This window comes from Leopardus geoffroyi, chromosome A1 (assembly GCF_018350155.1).
Source record: "Leopardus geoffroyi isolate Oge1 chromosome A1, O.geoffroyi_Oge1_pat1.0, whole genome shotgun sequence".
NCBI lineage: Eukaryota > Metazoa > Chordata > Mammalia > Carnivora > Felidae > Leopardus > Leopardus geoffroyi.
Window position 1 is genome coordinate 102,815,510 of NC_059326.1, and position 22,910 is coordinate 102,838,419.

A 22,910-nucleotide genomic window follows, 5' to 3' on the forward strand; every position below is an offset into this window, starting at 1 on the left:
TTTTGTTCCTACATCTTAGCTGTTGCTTTAAAAAAGCGATACAGAATATGAGCCCCAAGTGATAAAGGATGTTAGCTATGAAACATAAATTAAACATCATTGCAGGACTCCTGAACTGATGCTTTCCAATCCAATTCTGGAAGATATTTTGTGAATGAAGAGCCCAGAGTCAAATAATTTTGAGAAAACCCTTGAACGAATAAACACAAACCATTTTCTTTACAGTGTAATTGCACACTGTAAATCTAAAGGAGGGGGTATGGTAATCAGTGTTTCCTAAACTTATTTGACTAGGAACCTACCCTTCTTAAAATGATGTTTATTAAAACTCCCCCATAAGCAGTGTTCCATGGAACACACTTTGGGAACGCTGGAAAACTGGGTCTCAATGAAGGCAAGACTAGGGATCTTTCCTCTGTTTACAATCTGGGAAGCAGATACTTTGTCTTGCTCAACTGCTTTATACAGAATAGGTCTTAATTTACTTTAAAAAAAAAAAAGAGAAGAAGAAGAGGGAGAGGAATCTCCAACTCTCATCTGAGTTTGAGCTCAGTTTTTCGACAATATATTGCCTTGCTCCTTGGGAATACATTGTCATCAACACATATCAAGTGAAATCAACTTCCTCTCAGCTACCTGTCCCTAAACCTCCCTTTCCCCTTGTGCAATCGTACAATGTCTACTTTTTAGCAAGGGGCTCTGAGAATACGGACTATTTCTCAACATGGGAGCCGTGGTCTTTCAATGTGTAGCACTGTGGAGGGCAGAAATTCATTGGTCCTTAGAAATATGCAGGAATGTCTTATGAGCAGAATGAAAGATATGAACTCTTGATTACTTTCCAGAAACACAACAGGCTCATGTTTGATTGCATTTGGAATCCCTATGGCACTTGTATCCCCTTAAACAGTGTTTCCTTCATTCCTCCAGTGAATGTTTATCAAATATGCTTTGGTACTTTGGGCTGTACTCTGGGCTCTCTACCTTGAAGATATGCCATTGTTCCTCTTCTGGAAGGGCCTCGATGTGGTGAGTGACATCAGTCACACAAATAGATCATTATAACCCAGTGTGGGTTGTACAGCGATGTTTTACACAGGGAGGTAGGCAGCTCGTTGGCAGTTTCATTTTTATTAATCTTGCTGCTCAGAAGGCATTTTAAGTTCTCAAGCCTTGGGACAATGTGTCCTATCTTTCTTCTGTCCACATGGCATGGATTGAATTGGAATACAGTCAGCATTGACAAGATTCTTACTGGGAAGTTCACCTACACCTGTGTTCCAGAAACCACACATTCTAGCCTTGTGATCTGAATAGCTACCCAATATCCTTATCTTGTTTTCCTTCCTTTGTTGGGGAGAAATCATACAGATATAAACCAGATGAATGCTACAGTGTGGTATGATGGCATCGAGTGTGAGAGAAACAAAATACCGTTGTGGCCACCTGCCAAAATGGCCTTCTGTGATGTGACCATCAAAGCCAGACACTGTCACACAAGGTCTCTTGTGCATCCGGAATCAATTTCTTTTGTGATGTGTGTGTTTTCTATGCAAGAGAAGTTCTAGATTTAGGGAGGTTGAAGGGAGAAATTTTTAATCTCCTCACGAAAAATGACTCACAGTTAAGAGGTCCTTTACTCCAGCTACGATCACATGAAACATTCACAAATGGTCAGTGAATCCACTTATTGACTTTTATGACTTTAGCAGTCAAGTCACGGAATGTTCTTTAGCTCCCAACAGAAATTATCCTTGAAAGGTAGTTCAGAGCAAAAACCCCTAACTGGCCAATAAAGCCCAAGTGATTTTTGCTTCACATTTGGGGAGTAATTTCTTATGTCAATCACAGAAATTTAGCTTTCAATCTAATGCCAGATGAAAATGTTAATATTAAAGTGATAGCCAGTAAAAGCAATTTAGTTTTATGTTGCATAATTTTTCCTTTGACAAAAACTAAATTTCTCCTAATTAGTATCTCTGCAAAATTATAAGCCTTGTGCAGGCTTCGATACATAGAGTTCTATTTGCACACACATTCATATGTACTCTTACCCCTACTCACACAGTCCCAAAGTGGATTTGTGTGTCCACAACTACTCACATACTGTTCCCAAGGGCTTCTTTTTATGAAAAGAAGTGGGTCCTAGTTGATCGTATTGAGCAGGGAAATGCTAGGTGGGTGGTTTGGGTTTTGGCTGTTGAGAAGGGCCTATAGCTATATTTTAAAGGTAACTTAGTTTAAAAGGAATTAAACTTATTTTAACTTTCCAGTGGGGGTAGAACAAGATCTTTAATGATAGGATGACTCTTGGGACTGGTGTTCCATGGAAGGGATAGCCTTATAATCAATGGAAATGGTGGTTAGAATATTCCGGGTTTACTCCATGGAACAAGTCATTTATTACCTATCACTCCCGAGACAGATATAATTTCACCCATCCTTGTATCTCATTCTTTCACCCTGCAGATTCTGTACTGGCTGTTCTGTTTCTCTTTTTAGTCACAAATGGGCTTAAGCCACATTATTTTTTTGTTGTTCTCTTCTTTTTTCAAACGATTCACGTTTTGAGTAGGTCAATAATAACAACTGAAAATAGGAATAATAATACTGGGGGTGGGGATAAAGTACAGTACTTTGACCCACACTATCTTGTAACTGAGCTTCTCTAACAGCTTTGCAAGGAAAACAGGGAAAGTAGCAAGATCCCTGCTGGGCAGACGAAGAAACCAAAGCTTAGCGACCCTCAGTGACTTTCCTAAGGTCTCACCACCAGGACTGAGAATTGCTCAGTCTTAATCCTTGCAGCCATGTTGCAGATGCTCTTTCCACCATCTCTCATTGTTTTCACTGGGTACCCGGCATGCAAACGGGCGGCCTAGGTGATTGGTATGTGTGGAGTATTCCGGCGAACTTACTTAAAGGCAATGGGATAATCAGTCAGGACTGACCCAAATAGACATGGCTCTCTACCCACAGGAACAGCAGGTTACAACATGGGCAGGGAGCCCAGAATGTGTCTCCTCTCAGGAAGACGGACAGGAATCTCTCTGGAGACCGGCCAGGAGGCCAGAAGGTCTCCCAGAGGGTCAAGAAGGCTGCCAGGAGGAATCTATAATGCTTCCATTTTAGGTTTAAAAGACATTATAGTCACAGCAGGCATATCTTGTACTCTACACAATGTCGACAGAAATGCACATATATCGGCTTCCATGTAGATAGACGGTATCTCGCTGTGAAGGGTGAATCTACAGGCGGCTTTCTAGTTTTAACTTTCGGTCAACCCGATCAACGTAAACCACTCAGCACTGTATGTGGGATGACAGATACTTCCAGATCTTTGCTGATTGCACTAGCCGGGTAATTAATTTGGGCATAAGTCATGGTTGGACTGTTCTGCCACTGCATGCTTACATTTTCCTCATGGCTGACTATGGCAGAGGCTGCTAACATCTACCCTTCCTTCCTCCTTCAGTCATAGAACCCTGGTTTTATAGAGGACAGCCGGGGCACCATTAAAAAACCATCTTCCACACTCCACCTTGCAACTAGGAGTGGCTGTAGGGGTATGTTTTGGTCAACAAAAGGTTAGCAGAAGTATTCTGTGGGGCTGTAGGGGTCTTTCCTTAAAAGGCAGTGGTTTGACTTGCCTTCTTGCTACTTGGAATGTGGGTATGATGGTTGGAGCTGTAGAACCTCTCTTGAGGGGCACCTGGGGGGCTCAGTCGGTGAAGTGTTGATGTCAGCTCAGGTCATGATCTGCTGGTTCTTGGCTTTGAGCCCCTGTCAGCTCAGAGACTGGAGCTTGCTTCAGATTCTGTGTCTGAAGAATCTCTCTGTCCATCTCTCTGTGTCCCTCCCCCCCCCCCCCCACACACTCTCCCTCTCTCTCTCTCTCTCTCTCAAAAATAAAGTAAACATTAAAAAAAATCTAGAACCTCTCTTGGAAGCTCGAGGACAAAGGCAACATCCCAGGAATTGGTGAGTGAAGAACAGAAAGGAGCCTGAGTCACTCTCAACTCTGAGGAGCTGCTGTGGCAGCCATGAACTATGACCTCCAGACTTATTTTATGTGGTAGAGACATAAGCTTCTACCTTGTTGAAGCCACGATTCTTGAATGTTCCCATTACAGTGGGACCTTATGTTGAGTGATACATGGATGGGAACTAGGTGACAGATCTGAGAAGTAGTAAAAAAAAAAAAAGAAAAAAAGGAGGAAAAAAGATTTGAAAAAAAATTAAGGGGGAGGAAATAATTTGAAGAAGTCTAATAACCAAAGAGAATAAGCAAATTGTGTAATTGGACCATATTTAATTCTGCTGTTTTCCAATACTTTCTACTGTTACCCTTTGCCCTATGGTTTAAACACCATGACCCTGATGGCAGGAATGATACAGAGAATTAAGTGTCAAATTACCAGCTTCTAAAGGTTTATGTAGACTTTTAAGAGCCTACAGAGAGACAATAATATATATTTAAAAATTACTCAACTTTTTATTATGAGAATTTACAACTCATTCAATAGCGGGCATAGTATTATAGTAAACCCCAACTATTCATCACTCACCCCCCAAACCACCAGTCCATGGGTAACCTTGTTCCATCCAGCATTCCATCTTCTCCATTCTCATTACTTGGAAAAAAAAAACTGTAGGGGCACCTGGGTGGCTCAGTCGGTTGAGTGTCCGGCTTCAGCTCGGGTCATGATCTCCCGGTTCGTGAGTTTGAGCCCCGCGTTGGGCTCTGTGCTGACGGCTCAGAGCCGGGAGCCTGATTCCGATTCTGTGTCTCCTCCTCTCTCTGCCCCTCCCCCGTTCATGCTCTGTCTGTCTCTCTCTCTCTCAATAATAAATAAATGTAAAAAAAAAATGAAAAAAACCCTGTAAATTTTGGAATAATTTCACATTTTCAGAAAATTTGCAAAGATAGCACAGAGAATTTCCACATATCTTCACTCAGTTCTCCCTGTTGTTAAAAATCTTACACTTCCATAGTATACTTGTCAAAATGAAGAATTAATATTGATATATAACTATTAGTTAAATTTAGACTTTATTCTGATTTCACCAGTTCTTTTCTACCAGTTTTCTTTCTCTGTTCCAGATTCCAATCCAAGACACCATATTGCATTTAGCCCTGTGTTATTTTGAAGCATATCATAGATATTAAATATTTTCACTGGTAAATGCTCTAGAACACATCCCTAAAAGACAAAGACTCTTTAATGCAACTATAATGTTATCATTACACCCACAAAATATCAGTTCCTTAATATCACCTGCATCTAATCAAACACTTTCTTGTATGTATCATGTCCTTTTTTTTTTTATGCTCTTGTTTTCAAATCCTGGATCTAAACATGACCCAGATATTATGATTGGCTAATATGACTTTAAATCTCTTTTGTTCTACAGATTTCCTCTCTTCCTCCTCCTCCTCCTCCTCCTCCTCTTCCTCCTCCTCCTCCTTCTTCTTTTTCTTCTCCTTCTCTCTCTCTCTCTCTTTCTCTGTCTCTCTTTCTTTGCAATTTGTTTGTTGAGAAAACTGGGTTGTTTGTCTTTTAGTTCCACCATCTGGATTTTGTTGATTCCATCCTCAAGGTGAGGTTTTCCACGTTTCTCTATCCTCTGCCTCCTGTAAACTGGCTCTAGAGCTTGATCAAATTCATTCATTCCTTCCTTCATTCATTCATTCAATGAGTTTTGGCAAGAATGTTTTATAGATGGTGGTGGTGTTTTCTCCACCAACAGGCACGCATTCTCTGGATATTTCTCTTTTTGTGATATTTGTGGAGGTTGATGTCTTTTGTTACAGAGATTACAAACTGATGATGTTGTCATTCGAACATTTCTTATTGATTTATAAGCTGAAATATACTTCCCTCTTATTATTTGGTTATTTTGTCACACATCACATGAGAAAGCAAGACAAATACTGATTTTCTACCTTCATTTGACACTTTAAAACATAGTGAGTTGATCTCTTAGCATTCTTTAATGTGGACTTATAGTTCAAGGTCTGGGAGAAAAAGTGTTTCTTAGGTTAAAGAGCTGAATGCTTAGGGGTGCCTGGGTGGCTCAGTCAGTTAAGTGCCTGACTCGTATTTTCAGTCATGATCTCACAGTTCGTGGGTCTGGGCTCCCTGTCAGGCTCTGTGCTCACTGTGTGCAGCCTGTGTGGGATTCTCTCTTTCTCCCTCTCTCTCTGTCTGCCCTTCCCCTGCTTGCTCTCTTTCTCTCCCAAAATAAATAAATTCATCAAAAAAAAAAGCTGAATGCTTAAAACAGAGTATTTTTTTCAGTATTTCTACACTTTTAAGCTCAAGAGCCCAAACAACATATATATAAATAAAACAAGTAACAATAAAAAATAATGTATAATATACATAAAAATATATATTATGTAAATTCAATATAGTACCATGAGACATCGTGCAGGGAAAATGAAACAATAGCTTTCTTTCCCCTAATTTAACAGAAAGTGGGGGAGCATTAGAGAACAGAGCAGAGCCTGGATACTGATAGGATCCTGAGAAGAGGTGCCAAAGGTCCCAGTGTGTGTGTGTGTGTGTGTGTGTGTGTGTGTGTGTGTAGAAAACATGTAGGTAAATTTGGAGGACTCTGAGAAGGGCAGTCTTCGTGCCTCAGCTCTCAAAGGGTAGCTGGAAGAGTTTTAACTTCTCCGAGAATCCTCAGCACCAGTCTGGTCCTGGGGAAGCTGGCATTTGTTGAGGCTTGGCAAGGGGGTGGGCACGTAGGCACGACGTTCTAGAAGGCAGCCCCTTCTAATCCTATGGCCCCAGAGAAGTGCGGGGAGGGTACTGGAACCTGCAGGCATTGACAGGACTGGGCTGTGGGGCTTGAGGAGGCTTCACGGTCAGTTGTGAACATCAGAGAACAGGTGGGTGCACTGGCCAACTCACGTCCAGGTGGGCAACCTACACCCGACAGGGACCCTGACACCGAAATTAGACTAGAGATGGCCATAGGGAGAGCCTAGAACTGGATTTGACCAGCTATTACCCAGAAGAGATTAAGGTTTTTTTTTTTCTTGGTACAGTTGAAATAAATGTAGCTTGGGGCTTCTCACAAATCAGCAGAAAAGCTTCATCTCTCCAGTATAAGGCTCCATTTTAGTAAACTGATTTTTGTCCCAGAGACACGGAGAAGGTAAGATAACTGTCCTTTGAGGACTGTAAATTTAAATCTCTCTCTACAGACATAAGTGGTTTGATGTTTGAAAGGAAAGGAATCAGAGAGGCTGCTTGAGTTAATAGTAGAAGGCTGTCGATGAGCCAGGAAGCTGGCCTTCATTGGTCACTGAATTTGCTAGTGGCTGGATTTTGTAATTGTCAGCCTCTGAAAATGTGAGAAATAAATGTTTTTTTTTTTTTTTTAAGTTTGTTTGTTTGTTTGTTTATTTGAGAACATAAGCAGGGGAAGGGCAGAGAGAGAGAGAGAGAGAGAGAGAGAGAGAGAATCCCAAGCAGGCTCTGAACTGACAGTGCAGAGCCCAACTCATCACCTGAGCCACAATCCAGAGTCACTGGCTTAACTGATTGAGCCACCCAGATGCCCCTGAATGTGTCTTTTTTTAAGTCATCCAGTCTGTGGCATTTTTGCTCTATTAGCTCAAAGGGACACGATTATTCACAAGATTCACGTTTGTGGATTAGCCTTTTGGTCTCTAGGGTCTACCTCTCCATTTGTCTCACGAAGCAAATTTGAACTGAGCACTAGAAAGGCTGTATCATGATTCTGTAAGTCTAAGTTGCCTGTCATATTAAGTAAAGTAGCCTAAGGGGGTTCTTTCTTCCATAGATAGCTACAGTTTTGCCCATTTTGTATTTAGTAAAACCGAGCCTTACCCCCAGGATGGCAGATCGCTACTGTTGCCTACCTTGCGTTTGAGGAACTTTTCTTTTTCCCCTCACTCCAACCACAAAGTTCTTACTGCACTTGCCACTCCTAGTTCCTGGACTATCTGGCCACGGGAATGGTCATATGTGTCATGTCAACCAATAAGAATCTCTCTTGAGATTTTTTTTTTTTTTTTTTTTTTTTTTTTACAACAACCGGAAGAAAGAGCACTTTTGTCTCTAATGACAGATCTGGGAAGATGTGAGGTACTAGTAGTTACGAATTCAGCCCTGAAGAAAACTTTGGCATGCAGAGAACCTTAGGAAAGAGCAACACAGAGAATCCTAGTTTATCGGAGTCCTACTTCCTTTGGCTTTAGGCTTCATACCACCTTTACTGAGATTGGGATAGGCCAACAACAAAGACCTCTACTGGCATAAAGTAGATGAAACTTACTTTTGTTTGTAACCAAAAGAGCACCAATTAAACCAGTTAATGGAATTCAAGCCAAAGTCAATCACACATGGGCTGAAAACGGCGGAGGCCTGTGAAGTGGCTTAGCATAACTTTCAGAATATCGGCCCCACTTTCACTGAGGAAAAATACATCCGAGATAAATGGAAGAGGTGGGCCAATTTAGTTCAAGTTCTTCGCACAAACATTTTAAGCTAGTGTTCTGTTGACCCATGAAATCCACTGTGTAGCCCACTCCTCAAAGTGTCATGGCTTAGAAAGACTGAAGTCCAGGACATTCTTTACATATCGTTTTAATAATCCCCCAGCCTGAAGGTAATCCATGTATATATTTTTCTGGGCGACTACAAAAAAATACAACAAATACAACCAAGATCAGTAATTCTTAAAGGTACTATCTCAGTCACTATAAACCTTTTTCAAAGACAGAATTTTGGTATAAGTGGGTCTGAAAACTCCACGGCTGGTACAAAATGGATCCTGATTGAGGTTCATTTTACTGGATGGGGCACCTGGGTGGCTCAGTTGGTTAAGCATCTGACTTTGGTTCAGGTCATGATCTCACGGGCTCATGAGTTCGAGCCCCTCGTTGGGTGAGCTCAAGCCCCATTTTGGGTGAATCCTGTTTCTCTCTCCCTCTCTTTCTCTCTCTTTGTCCCTCCTGGGATTCTCTCTGCCCCTTTGTCACTTGCGCCCCCCACCTCTCTCTCTCCCAAGAAAAAAAAAGATTTATTTTACTGGATTTTCTTTCAAAGTCCGAGAGCGTAGAACAGTTGTTTAGGTATTGAGGGGCGGTCATGAGGCTATACTAATATATAACTATGCTACAATCCAAAAAATGGTCAATCTCTAAATACCTATCCATGTCTCCAGTTTTACCCTGTTTTAAACTATCTGTGGTCAGTTTGGCTTCCTCCTTCCAAAAAGAGATGTTACACTTTGAACTGAAAATATTTTCTGGTCATGATGAGGCTTAAACATGCAATTTCTTTCTATATTCCCCTCTGCCTATTTCTCTCACACCTACTCATATCCTTCTGGTTGTAATTTCAGCAGCCCTACATTCCCAACATCAAACGGAGGTTAAGTACCATGTTATTTAAACAAGATGAGTGTATTTGATAATGACTGAGTAGAAAAAGTGGAGGAGGAATACAGCAGAGAAGAGCGGCAACTCCCAACGGGAGGACAAGAGGAGAAATGTCTCAGCAACGCCACCCTCATCGGTCTCCTCAGTAAAAATACTGCTCTCATAACGTTATAATTCATCTCCCTAAATTTTTATGTTTCCCACTTTGGAAAACAGCTCTGCCTAGTATATAATTTCACCCTTTTATTATGACATTTGAGAAAGTAGCCAAGACTGGTGAGGTTTAATTACGCCCATCGAGTTATTTTGGATGTTAGTTTCTACAAGTCATTCACCAATGGGCAGGTGGCAGAAGCATGTTATTCCAGAATGACCAGGCTGAGCTAGGGCTAGAGAAAAATGCTGACTCCCTGCTGTGATGTTTGTGGTGTTGGGAGTACATATCTCGTGTGTTTGCTTCGGGGATCTCATTGTAGGATTTTAGAAGAACCGGCAGCTGATTTGTTTTCTGTTTCTTTGAATAATCTTAAAAAATGTGACTCAAGTGTTTTCAATTAGAGATAATAAAATGATGGACAATTGTCCTGAATTCACCGTTTGTTCTAGCTACTTTCCTCAAGGTACTATCCTGAACTTGATCTTGAAATGTTAATGCGTTCTGATTGCATGACTTTGTCCGAATGTGGCAGATGAAGAATGGAGTTTGCACTCCGTGAGAATCTGTACACTACAGTGTTCTTAGCTTTGGTAATGATATACCCCTGGACTGCGTGTGTGTTCAGAACAGACTACATGTGGACAGCTCTGGTCACTGGCGTAAACCTTTAATTACTGCTTAAATATAGACAAGTATTTTTTTTAAGGACACATTGTGGGTAAAGACTAAATCAAGCATATATATATATATATATATATACACACACACACACACACACACATATATATATATACATATATATACATATATATATATACACATATATATATATACATATATACATATATATATGCTTGTACTTATCTATCTCCTGACAACAAAACACTGAAAAACTTATAGAAGTAAAAATGTTAGTATTCTTACGACAGTATTAAATCACAATGCATAACATTAAATAATTTGATTTAGTTAGGATATTTATAATATACCGAATAGGATGTGAAAGTTCTGAGATTTTGCCGTAATAACAAGTTAGCCTGCCAAGGACATGGATTCTAACCAAAAACAAGAGACTTCTGGGTCAGAGACAAAGCTATTATTATTCACAGTAACAGCAGTAGCCAGACTGAGTATTTGCCCCAGTTTCTCAGGATCTGATTCCTACTAAGCTATACTGTGAAGGACAGGTGATGCCTGCACTTACAGTGGGTTACGTTACAGGAGAGGAACCCTGAGTTTAGGGAACAAGAACTATTTGTAATGGGCAGTGAGAACGCCTAAACTTTGCCGTGGAGAGAGATAGCATCTTTATTTTATGGGACAATAAACAAATAGGCCTTAATTTCTTTGGAGGGAAACACCATATCTTCCAAGGCTTTTTGCTATACAAACATCCTTGAAAACGTAGTCCGAAAACAGGCTGTCAGTGGCTCTCCTTCTATGATGTGTCAAAACAGGGGTGAACCAAGGAGAAGTGTCTTACACTGGATGCAGCATCCAGAAATGTAAATTTCTTTTTTTGTCTCTGTAATTAAACTGAACTTAGCTTTGGAATCTCCTTTTTTTTTTTTTTTTTAATGTGGAAAACTTCTTAAGATAAATTCGGTTACTTCTAGCTTAAGATGTATTTCCATTTATAAATTTCAGCTCATTTGAGATTTCCATACTGCTTTTCTGCATGCCTCTCAGGAATAAAATCGTGGCCAACACGAAAAATTATACTGATACTTACCACATAACGTTCTAAGATGCTCCTGTAAGTTAAGTCATTTAATCCCATACGTATGCGATATTCACAGTCTTTAATTTACGTGTGCACATGAAGGCACAGGGAAGTCACGGTGTTCCAAATCACACAACTAGGAAGAGGCACAGCTGGTATTCCAGCCATGAGGTCTCCAGAGTAGGTGCTCCTGACCTGTAGGAACCATATCACCTCCCTGCTTTTGAAGACCTCTGGGCAATCTGTGCCCCCAGAGACTTAGACACTATCTGCACCTCTCATCCAGGTTCAGTCCAGTTCCCTCTGGCTTCCGCTGTTGTATCTTGTCCTACAAGCCTAGCCCCTGGCTTTGTCAGCTCAACCGCCCGTTCCTTGTGAGACTTTCTGTCAACTCCTACCTACTTCAGAACTTCTCTCCGGGAACTCAGAGCTCCCGGATGGTGTGGAGAGGTAGTTCTGTGAAATCTTCCTTGAATCCATGCCTCCAAAGTGCCCCTCAGTGATGGCTTTTCCACTACTCAGGGTTTCAGGTCAAAACATGGTTTAGGGACACCTGGGGGGGCCCAGTTGGTTAAGTGTCCCACTTCGGCTCAAGTCATGGTCTTATGGTTTATGGGTTCGAGTCCCGCATTGGGCTCTGTGGCAACAGGGCAGAGCCTGCTTGGGGTTCTCTTTTTCTCCCTCTCTCTCTGCCCCTTCCCCATTCTTTGTTTCCCTCTCAAAATCAATAAATTAATCAATTAAAAAAAAAAACCCATGGTTTAAGTCAGTTCTACAACTTACTTGCTATATAACCTGCAGCATTTTGCTCTCTGCCCCTCGATGTCTACACCTCTGGAGAGATACTACTGTATTCCTCAGAGGGTTGACATAAAGATGAAATATGTTAATTTATACTTGGCAGGTAAAAGTCCTCCATTAACTGTTTAGCATATTATTACATTTGAGAGGAATGTCAGGAAACCAGTTAGGAGGAAGGAATTGACAGAAACGTAAAGCCAATAAAACAGGTTCCAAGTTAGATGTGGTTGTGGGTGATCTTGACAAGTTTAACTCTTCTGCCATACAGATGGAGGCTTTAAAGTTTGGTTTAGTTTAGTTACAGGGTAACAGAAGAACTTTTTCATTTCTGCACCCTGAGCCTTGTGAATCGTAATTGTGAAGTCTTTGGGGGTATATGTTATCATGCAAGCTAGAAAATGGTGTTTTTAGAAAATAACCTCTTCTTTTCCAGTATTCTAAGACTTTTTTTTCAAAAAATTTTTTTTTATGTTTTATTTATTTTTGAGAGAGAAAGCTAGAGCAGGAGTGAGGGTGGGACAGAGACAGAGGGGGACAGAAGCTCTGAAGCAGGCTCTGTGCTGACAGCAGCAAGCCCGATGTGGGGCTCAAACTCACAAACTGCAAGATGATGACCTGAGCCGAACTTAGATGCTCAACGAACTGAACCACCCAGGTGCCCCTAAAACATTTTTTTAAGGTTTATTTATTTTTGAGAGAGAGAGAGAGAGAAAGAAAGACAGAGTGTGAGCAGGGAAGGGGCAGAGAGAGAGAGGGAGACACAGAATCCGAAGCAGGCTCCAGGCTCTGAGCTGCCAGGGCAGAGGCCGGAGCGGGGCTCGAACTCACTAATTGCAAGATTATGTCCTGAGTCGAAGGTGGACGCTTAACCGACTGAACCACCCAGGTGCCCCTCATCTTTTTTGGTATTCTGATACACACTTGGCGTTTATACAATCTTATAAGGTTTTGTTCTGTTAAGGGAACAGCAACAGCACTCCTCTCAGGCCCCTACTGACAGCTATATTTTTATCACATTTCCTAACATTCCTCTTTACCAGCTACTGAGTGAATTGATATTTAATTTCTGGTGGGAAAATGGTAGCTTCTTCATGGCATTATGCATTCTCTCTGTTGTGTGATTTAAGGCTTTAATACTACGACCGAGTGTTTAAGGTTTTGTTTCTTGATATGAAAACCCAAACGTTTAGCTCTTAGAGAAATCTTCCCCCTCTCAATCACTTGACCCTTGTAATTGAACACCGGAGCATCTGAGACTTTCTCTACTATGTATTTATAAACTGTACCTAGCCAATGAATTCGCTTATTTTTTCTGAGGCATCTGTCCTCCATGTAAGGCAATCGGCTATCACCCACGAATAGGCAGCATACTAATGGCAACAAGGATGGGAAAGAAAATTCCTAGATAGCGTCTCAAAATATGTCACCTAATATACATAAAATGTGCCAGATAGCAAGAACTTAGGCATGTATTTTAGAAAACAATAAGTGTTGGTGACTTGAACAGCGAAAATCAAAATCTTGATTCTTACATTCATTTGAGCTTGCTAAATTTAAGATACCTATGCCCATGGCTTCAATTTCTATTTTCTTTTTCTCTGAAAGTAGGGCCAGAAATAGGTCAAGGTGAATGAGGCCAGGGCGGCACTTGCCTACACAATTTAGGAGGTACCCAAAAAGTCAGTAATTAAAATAAGTCATATTTTAAGGCAACTTAAAAAAAAAATCAAAATTAAGGCAAAAAAATCCATGATGAACAAAATATCAAAAGTTTAAATAAAAACGCCGTGAGTATTGTCAGCTTTCTTCAACCTCTTTGTCCTATGAAATTAAGCAATTAAAGAATGTTTCCTTATGAGCTTTTCTACCTTCTTATTATTACATAACAAATACAACTTTTCTCCTCCTTTCTCCTTTCTCCCTCATCATGGAACATGTGGCCTGCCCTTGAAAAATGAGTGAAATCTTCACGGCTTTCTTACCACGCTGGCAAAAACACAACAAAACAAACAAAACTATTAATAGCATTTTAATACTGGGAGCCAGTGAGGCAGATAATATACTGGAGACAATCACGTGGACATTACATTAGTTCTTTGAAACCGAAACCAGCCTCAGAGTGTGCCGGAAAGGTGGCTGAAAATTTGAAAATGGTTCATCATTTCTTTTCTTTTCTTTAAAAAAAAATTTTTTTAGGTTTATTTATTTTTCAGAGAAAGCGAGACAGAGTGCTAGCAGGGGAGGGGCAGAGAGAGAGGGAGACACGGAATCTGAAACAGGCTCCAGGCTCTGAGCTGTCAGCACAGAGCCCGACGTGGGGCTTGAACCCAGAACCAGTGAGATCATGAACTGAGCCGAAGTCAGAGGCTTAACCGACTGAGCCACCCAGGTGCCCCCATCATTTCTTTTCTAAGCTGGAACCATCTAAGTATTGAAGAAGATGTTTGGGGTTGGGCCAGAGTAGACCGATGAGGCCAGAAACACTGACACCAGAAAAAAGACAAGCTGGGCATAATCAATAGGAAATGACCCATGACTCTGACCCCAAGGGCCAAGCCTGAGGGCTTCTGGAGGTGGGTGGAGTGAAGGGTGCAGCAAGAGAACGTCTCAACGGACAGCCAGTTCCCGATATGACTCTATTAATCTGAAGGGTCTCAGGTACCCAGTCTGACAGACAGCTGGGTGGAGGGAGGCTCCTCCCACCTCCCAGTTGTCATAACTGTGTCATAACCTTTTTATTCCAACATCATCATGGGCTGCTTTTAAGCACATTTTGATAGATGGCATTTTCCGCAGTGTTAGTAGTGGGAGGAGGGGTAGGGGGAGAATCTATTTGCTGCACAGACAGTTTCTGTGATTTTAACAAGACTTCCCCACCCCCTTCAAGCCCAGCCCTGTAGACAGAACACATACTCGCTTGTTACCACTCGCCTTGTGGCCTCTGGGATTCCTTTCTCTTCAGCTGTGTTTCTCAATCCTTTGCAGCTCTCCAAGGCAGAAGTAGCAAAAGCAGCAGGAAAATGGCAAAGGAATACAAGCTTGTGCTGTTTCTGGAACACAGTGAGCTTGTGTCCACACTCTGGAGGTAGAAATTCTGCCTTAAGAAAAATATTCCACTACAGGGCTCTTTGTCTGCTTTCCAAAGCACACAAAAATGGATTAACTCGAAATGTAGGCACCCAAATGCCTGACACGGAGATGACCCTGATGAAAACGACTATGCACAGAGTGAGAATATAGACGGGTCCTCAGGATTTGAAAAACAGCGACTCTGCACCCGCCCCCCCCCCAGAGCATACATAACTCACAGTGGTGTTCCGGAGGGTTATGCTAGAAACACATGCCCTTCTTAGAGGGGTAGCTCCGCCCCCTTTTCTCCCAGTCATCAGTGTCTTTCTGAGATCAAGTAACAGACCAAGCTTTCAAAGAGTGTATACTTGCTTTGGTCAGAATTTGTTAAAAAGTAAACCGAGCGCAAAGGTCAGTGTTTTTACCATTTGCAGAGACAAGTTTATTTTGGGGCACACCACTTCTAAAATTTTTTTTCAATGCTTATTTATTTTTGAGAGAGACACAGAGGATGAGTGGGGGAAGGGCAGAGACGAGGGAGACAGAGATTCCAAAGCAGGATCCAGGCTCTGAGCAGTCTCGAGACAAGCAGAGCCCGTCTCGTGGCTCGAACTTGCAAACTGTGAGATCATGACCTGGGCAGAAGTCGGAAGCCCAACCCACTGAGTCACCCGGGCGTCCGTCAGGCACACCAATTCTAATCAACACGCTGCAGCATGGTAAGAGACCTTGTCTTGGAAACCCCATCCAGTATCTTCCCATCTAATATATGCATTCACAAACCCATGTAATAACATGGCACGTTTTGTCCATACTCTGGTGCCATTTGAGAGGGAGTTGGGAAGCAAGATATAGGAAATTTTTGGAAACACATTTTCATCCTTTCTATAAGGCCTTGCAGAAACAGCAATATCTGCCTAATAAAGAAGAAGCGGGGGGCGGGGAGGGTTTGTTTTCCTCCAGTTGCTGCGAATGGATGAGGCTTTTTATGGGACTACTTGGAACACTCTTAGCAGACAGATGGAGCCAAGTGAGTTTTATTCTAGGTACGAGAGGATCTTCCCTTTCGAAGACGCACAGCACAAAGAGCAGTTGCAAACTCGCCCAACGAAAATCCACAGGACCCTTTGCAAATGTATTACAAAGGAGTTCCCAGAAAATTACAGGAAATTCACGGAGCATGACTAGCCCACTCATGTGACCTAGTATGATGCTTGCTAGAGCAATAGGGTGAAAAGGAAATTGTTTCCTTTCCTATATTTTAAGAACGTTCCCTTTTGGCAGGACATAATCTCTTAAAAATGATCTTGCTTTCAGAGAGCTACAAATATATCATTTAGGGCTTTTTGTATGAACGTGGGGCTGATAAATTTAGATACCAGGGATGGATTGCAGGTTTTTCATTACCATAAATCCCATGTCACATCAGCAGCATGATGGAAGCATTTTGATAGATAACATAAACTCATTAATCACCACTCTCTTAAACTAAGCACCACAGAAAGAATTTAAAATGTTCCACATTCCAACATTTGTGAATGCCTCCCCTTTTAAAACTGCCATCCTTTATTAGTTCATGCTGTTTAAGATAGCTTGAGTTAACTCCATGAAAAGAGACTGTGTATCAAGGGAAGAAAGAACTGGGAAGGGGGAGGGGGGAGGAAAAGGAGGCAAGAAGATTAAATTCCATCTTAAATCCAAACACGGGCTAGATTGCATGCTAGCATTAACGTCTTCGTCCTCTTCCCAGAGAATGTTGGCAGACTTCCAATTTATTAAAACAACAATCCAATGCTGATCTTCTCTCTGTATACACAATTCAAGGATGGATCATTTACTCAAACAGAGTTGTTCACTGAGGTATAAAAGCAAAAATGCATTTTAGGAGAGGTTGTTTATGGCTATTGCGTCAAGCACTATACTGCCGTGCTTCGTACAAGTAAACCTGATCATTATTAAGTGAAAAGAGAAAGCCGCATTGTCATTCTAAAAGGAGTACGCGCAAGTTATGTCCAGGCATTTAATGATACAGCTTAAGCTTGTGAAACTGTGCTAAAGAGAGGTGTGTGTTCCTCTGAAAAAAATATTTTCACCTGCCAAACAGATGCATTCTGGGATGAGTATTCTCTTACAAAATGTCCACCGCGCCCCTTCCCCCCCCCCCCCCCATTCCCGACACAATGCATCACAGGCTTTATTTCCCTGATGGGTTTTCCTACTGCACTTAACACTTAGAGAGTATCTGTGAACATTTAACCCTTTGGGCATGTATTTCACGATTCAAATGAAGTTTACCTGTTTATAAAAGAAGAGTAAAGCAAACGCAGACTCGATCTTAGCAGAAGAATACAGTCGTGTTTCTTTTGTCACATAAAATTATGTAATTCAACCAGCTGTTTTCAGGATCACAAGTTCTGCTGGGTACCCAAGGGCAGGGACAAATGTCAGACAAACGGACTTCACACTGGAAGACCCGTCTCGAGCAGCAGACCTGGTCCCAGGGAAAGCAGCCTGTTAAGTGGGCTTTGTTTCCAGGTAGCATTTTGTAAATTTAAACAGTTGATAATGAGTGATACTGAGTGGTGACTGACTGAATGGCCGTTGAACTTTGAAGATATGATTCAGCACACCCTGGGAGAACAGAGCACAATAACATTAAACACCAGATGGTATTTCAAAGCCTATCAGATACGCAGATTCCTTTTTCTTCTCAACAAAAGATCGGCAAGGCCTCCTGTCTAAAAAAAAATAGTAATTAAAAAAAAAAAAAAAAAGGAAAAAAGAAAAAAAAAATGAGAGAAGAAAAAGAAAAAGCCCATTAAGATAAATGGGATGATTTGGTTTTGTCTGGCCTGACTATTATAGGAAAGCCATCTGAATGGGTCATATTACAAACCAGACTCCAGATCAAAGGCAAGCTACTGCCGCGGTGGGTCAAACTGATCTGAACTGTGTCAACCAGATCAGCATGAAACCCTAAACTATGGCCAAGAAAACACGTCTTTCTCAAACAGAGACTGGACCACACCAATTAACCAAAGCATTTGCCTCTTTACCTCAGTGGAAACCTGAGAGGGTTTCGCTGGTCAGGCCACGGTGTGGACACACATGACAGACTGGGACTCCCGTAACATCGCTTAGATTGTTGGGTTCACGAGTAAAATCATCGAACAGTCCAGCAAAGAAGTCACTCAAGAGCCGCTGCTCCCTTCATAGTAACATGTGATGTGGGTTAGAGAAGACTGAATTCACTCCAAGGAAATGACAGCTTGCGTGACTGAGTGTGCAGACGATGGTGTGGAAGGAAAGTGTGATGTTTGGTTTTAGGCGTCAACTTGGCTGGGCCACGGGGGCCAGAGGTTTGGTCAAACGTTATTCTGGATCTTTCTTTGAAGGCGATTTTTTGATGAGATTAAAATTTAAATCCATGAACGGTGAGCAAAGCAGAAAATCCTCATCCAATGTGTGGAAGGCCTTAATAGAACACAGACTGACCTCTTTGAGGAAGAAGAAATTTCTGCCAGCAGATGTGCTTTGGACAGAACTGTCACTCTTTCACACGTCCCCAGCCTACTGATCAACCCCATCAGATTTTTTTTGGACTTGCCAAGGCCTCCACAATTGCGTGAGCCCAATTCCTTGAAGTAAATCTCTCTCTATATATATAAAGAATACATCCCATTATTCTGTTTCTGTGGAAAAGCCTTGTGTAATATGGAGAGGTACAAAAATAATGAAACCTCCCAACACCTTTGCGTTTGAAAAATGAATTAGCTGGACTCAGTGATCTCAAAGATCTGCTCCAGGGCTAAGATTCTGGGCAAAGCTGATTGATTAGGGTAGTAAAATGTAGAGGTTAGGGCTCTGGCTCTGGAAAGAGACAGATCTAGTTTGGAATTTTGGCTCAGTCACTGACTAGCTATGTCATTTTACCCAAGTTCCTTAGGATTCTCAGGCCTCAGTTGTGGGTTGTTTTTTTTTTTTTCTTTTTTCCTTTTTTTCCCCAAGCCTCAGTTTTCTTTTTTTTTTTTTTTTTTTTTTTTTTTAATTTTTTTTTTTTTTTTCAACGTTTATTTATTTTTGGGACAGAGGGAGACAGAGCATGAACGGGGGAGGGGCAGAGAGAGAGGGAGACACAGAATCGGAAACAGGCTCCAGGCTCTGAGCCATCAGCCCAGAGCCTGACGCGGGGCTCGAACTCACGGACCGCGAGATCGTGACCTGGCTGAAGTCGGACGCTTAACCGACTGCGCCACCCAGGCGCCCCTGCCTCAGTTTTCTTAGTTGCAACATGGAACAGTAATATATACCTCGGTACAGATTAAAAAAAAAAGGTGGACAAAAAATGAACAAAGATTTAAGGAATTACAAAAAAGGAACAGAGAGGTATAAACCACAAATGACACCTCAAAATTTCTTTGTGAGATCAGGAGGTTTGGTTATAAGTCTCAGGTCATTCAAACACAGCAGAGATTGTCTTAAACTTACGGGCGCCTGGAAGATACAAAATCTTCTCAGAGCAATGACTCCACTGGGTGTCTCACCACATCCTCCCACCACCAGTGATTGGGGCTATTGGGGGAAACTTCATGAAAAAGCCATGGGCTTCTCAGAGAAGCTGGGCTCAGCATGGAAGAAGGTGGGGAAAGCCAGACAAGGTGGGTGGCTTAGGGACACAGATCTAAGAAGCATTCTGAGAAAACTGGCCTGCTCACAATGGAGTTCTTTTGTCCTCAAGAACTCTTCACTGATGTTCCATATCACTCATCTGGGTTAACAAATCTCGTATTTCTGTAATGAAGAGACCTCTTTGAAGATGAAGGGACTCTTTGGAATTTGCTTTTGTGAGGGCATTGAGGAGGTGACTATTTTGAATGGGAGAGGCACTATCTTCAGAGGATAGAGTCCTTTGAAGGAGCGGAGGGTTGGTTTGGGTGGACGAAGGGAAAGAGGAGGGAAAGAGGTACTTAACACAGCTCCCGGATATGATCGGCATGTTGGCAGGAAGAGAAGACCATAGGTGGTAGGAAAGGCTTGAAAATTAGAAGCCATGCACATGGCCGATGGGAATGTAACATGAAGCTGTGCTGTGGAAAACAGTCTGGAGTTTCCTTAAAATGGTAAGTGTAGAATTGCCATATAAGCTAGCAATTCTACCTCTAAGTATATACCCCCCAAAGAATCAAAAGCAGGTACTGAACACATACATGCACTCACATGTCTACAGCAGCACTATTCACAACAGCCAAAATGTGGAAACATCCCAAACGTCCATTAATGTATAAATGGACAACTGTGGTATGTCCATTCAGTGGAGCATTATTCAGCTATAAAAAGCAGTGATACAATGTATATGAATCTTGAAAACCTGTCACTAAGTGAAAGGAGCCAGACATAGAAGGCCTCATCTTACATGGTTTCATTTCCCAGAAATATCCAGAATAGGTAAACCCATAGAGACAGAATGCAGAATATTGGCTACCAGGGATGAGGAAGAGGAAGGGATAGGGGAATAGCTGCGTCAAGGGCATGCAATTTTCTTTTTAAGGTGATGAGAATGTTTTGGTACCAGATAGAGGCAGTTACACAGCGCTGTGGAGGTACCAAACGCCGCTGGAAGATTGATGTTATGTTATATAAATTTCACCTCCATTAAAAAAGAAACAAACAAAAAACTAACATCTGTGGAATGTCCTGGTGATAGCAGAAATAGAATCTGGAGAAACAGTGACTCACTCAGGTTTCCAGACAGACGACCATGGATACAAGTAGCCATAACAAATCTGACGAATTCGCCGCCCAAGTGAGCAAAAGAAGGAGTGCCAGCCTCTATGCTGCCAGAAACCCCGTGTCCACACGTTTCTTGGTAGACATCCCTAAATATCATCGCAGGGCAAAGCAGCTTTGAAATCTGAAACCACTACTCAACAATGAAAGTGGTATGTCTTTCCCTAGGCACAGTTTTTCACATAAAGACTGGAACAGCTCTCTTTGCTGGACCACTCCCTTCCTTCACTGACACTCTCTCGTCCCCAAACTACTTAATTAGGTTACATTAGGGGCCTGTTTAGGATGCCAGAGATGCCCACCGTCAAGTCCGATTTTAGCGGGGGCTGCAGGCATTGAAGGGTTTCTGTGGGAGCCAGTGGCCTAGTTTGAGGTAAATAATAAGCTCTTTACTTAACGCCCTATCTCTCTTTTCAGCTGGAAACAGTCTGCATCCTTTTCTCTTCCCAAGGTTGGGCCAAGGGAAATGCTACGTTCAGAAAAGATGAGCGTGTCAAAACCCCCGGTGATTTCTAACGCTTGTGGAACACATTGCATAGGAGCAATTTAGATGACAAAGAGAGCACCCTTCAGTCCAGATTTACACTGTGTTCCTATTCACCGACACATCAGCAAACATTATAAATGCCTTGCCTGGGTAATGAATGGCTTCTGAGCGAGTTCCTGGGCTGGCAGCGGGTTTGAAATTCTATAGAGTCAGGCAAGGGGGAAGGTGACTAGGATAGAATTACGGGAAAGGATTAATGAGGGGGTGCTGGCTGAACATACTGCTCTACTGTTCTCTCCGTCGCTAGACTGAGGACTCTCTGATTTTTTGCCTCTAGGACTGTACTTTTATAACTTGAAACAAGCCTCTTTAAACAAATCTGCATCAGGCAATGTGTCAACACTTCATTGGTTTCAATAGAATTAGTTTTCTAAATGCTCTTTTCTGAAGCAATTTTTGTACTTGAAAATGCATTACAAGGAACATTTACTATAACTACAGTACAGCGATATAGAATATGACAAGGAGGGTTTTAATCAGTGCAAGCTACGACACCGACCACGTTCATGCTGATCCTCCCCCTTCCCCTCAGCGTCAGTGTTAATCAACCCAGGAACCTGAGGTTATTTTCACTGGTATTTGCTGTAAATAATAGCCAGGACCTTAATTGTATTTGCCCAGAATGAACGCGGCTAACAGCCTTCCAAAGACACCTCGGCAGGTTGTGATTTAATAGCCTTACGTAACTCAGGCCCTTATGCACCCCAAGCCAAATAAACCATAACGTCGTTCTGCTAGCTGAGAGATAACATGCCAGAGCCTGAACAAAGTAGGGGAAACCACACGTCAGCACTCTGTCAGACCTGCCCCGGTCAAACTCAGAACACAGCTAGGAGCGGCCAAGACTTAGCCAAACATTCAACATCCCCAATTCCTACACGTTCCGCAGGACACGCTCTCTTGGTGAGACGTCTGTAAATACGAGCGCATGAGGGCCTGCAAGATGGCCAAATAGCTCCTTTATACATCCTTCTCATCATCTCATCCTAACTGTGTGGTTTGCTTGCTTTTTTTTTTTTTTTTTTAATTCTCTAAAAGGGAAATAGAGGAAGACTAGGGGCTTTCAAGTGCTCTAATAGTAAGAGATAGTGGATTCTATTATGAGAACCCATTTAACCTCGTTCTACTTCAATTTCACCTCTTTCTAAATGTGGCTGGCATAGAGATAAAAGGGCAGTGGCCGCTGTGTCTCTGATGCATCACAGTTCACAAAGACAGAGATGTGGGGGCAGACAAATCCTACCAGACAAATGACTGTGTGTTAGGTGTCCCAAATATGTTCTTTTGGCCTTGCTAGGAACCAGAAGGAGAGGAAAATGGCTTCTCTCTTCCTTGTTCCCCCTGAGATGTCTCATCGAGTTATCTTCAAGAGACGCCGAGGACGTAACCAAAATGGTAGTTT

At 42.0% G+C, this 22,910-nt stretch overlaps 2 long non-coding RNA genes across 2 annotated transcripts in view; one reads left to right on the forward strand and one right to left on the reverse strand.

Moving 5' to 3' along the window:
• LOC123602839 overlaps positions 1–22,910 on the reverse strand; it is a 107,835-nt gene that overhangs the window by 50,469 nt on the left and 34,456 nt on the right. The window lies entirely within an intron of this gene.
• Positions 20,211–21,959, forward strand: LOC123602850. Its single transcript, XR_006714617.1, has 3 exons — positions 20,211–20,294; positions 20,723–21,113; positions 21,379–21,959. It is a non-coding gene; the product is annotated as an uncharacterized LOC123602850 (long non-coding RNA).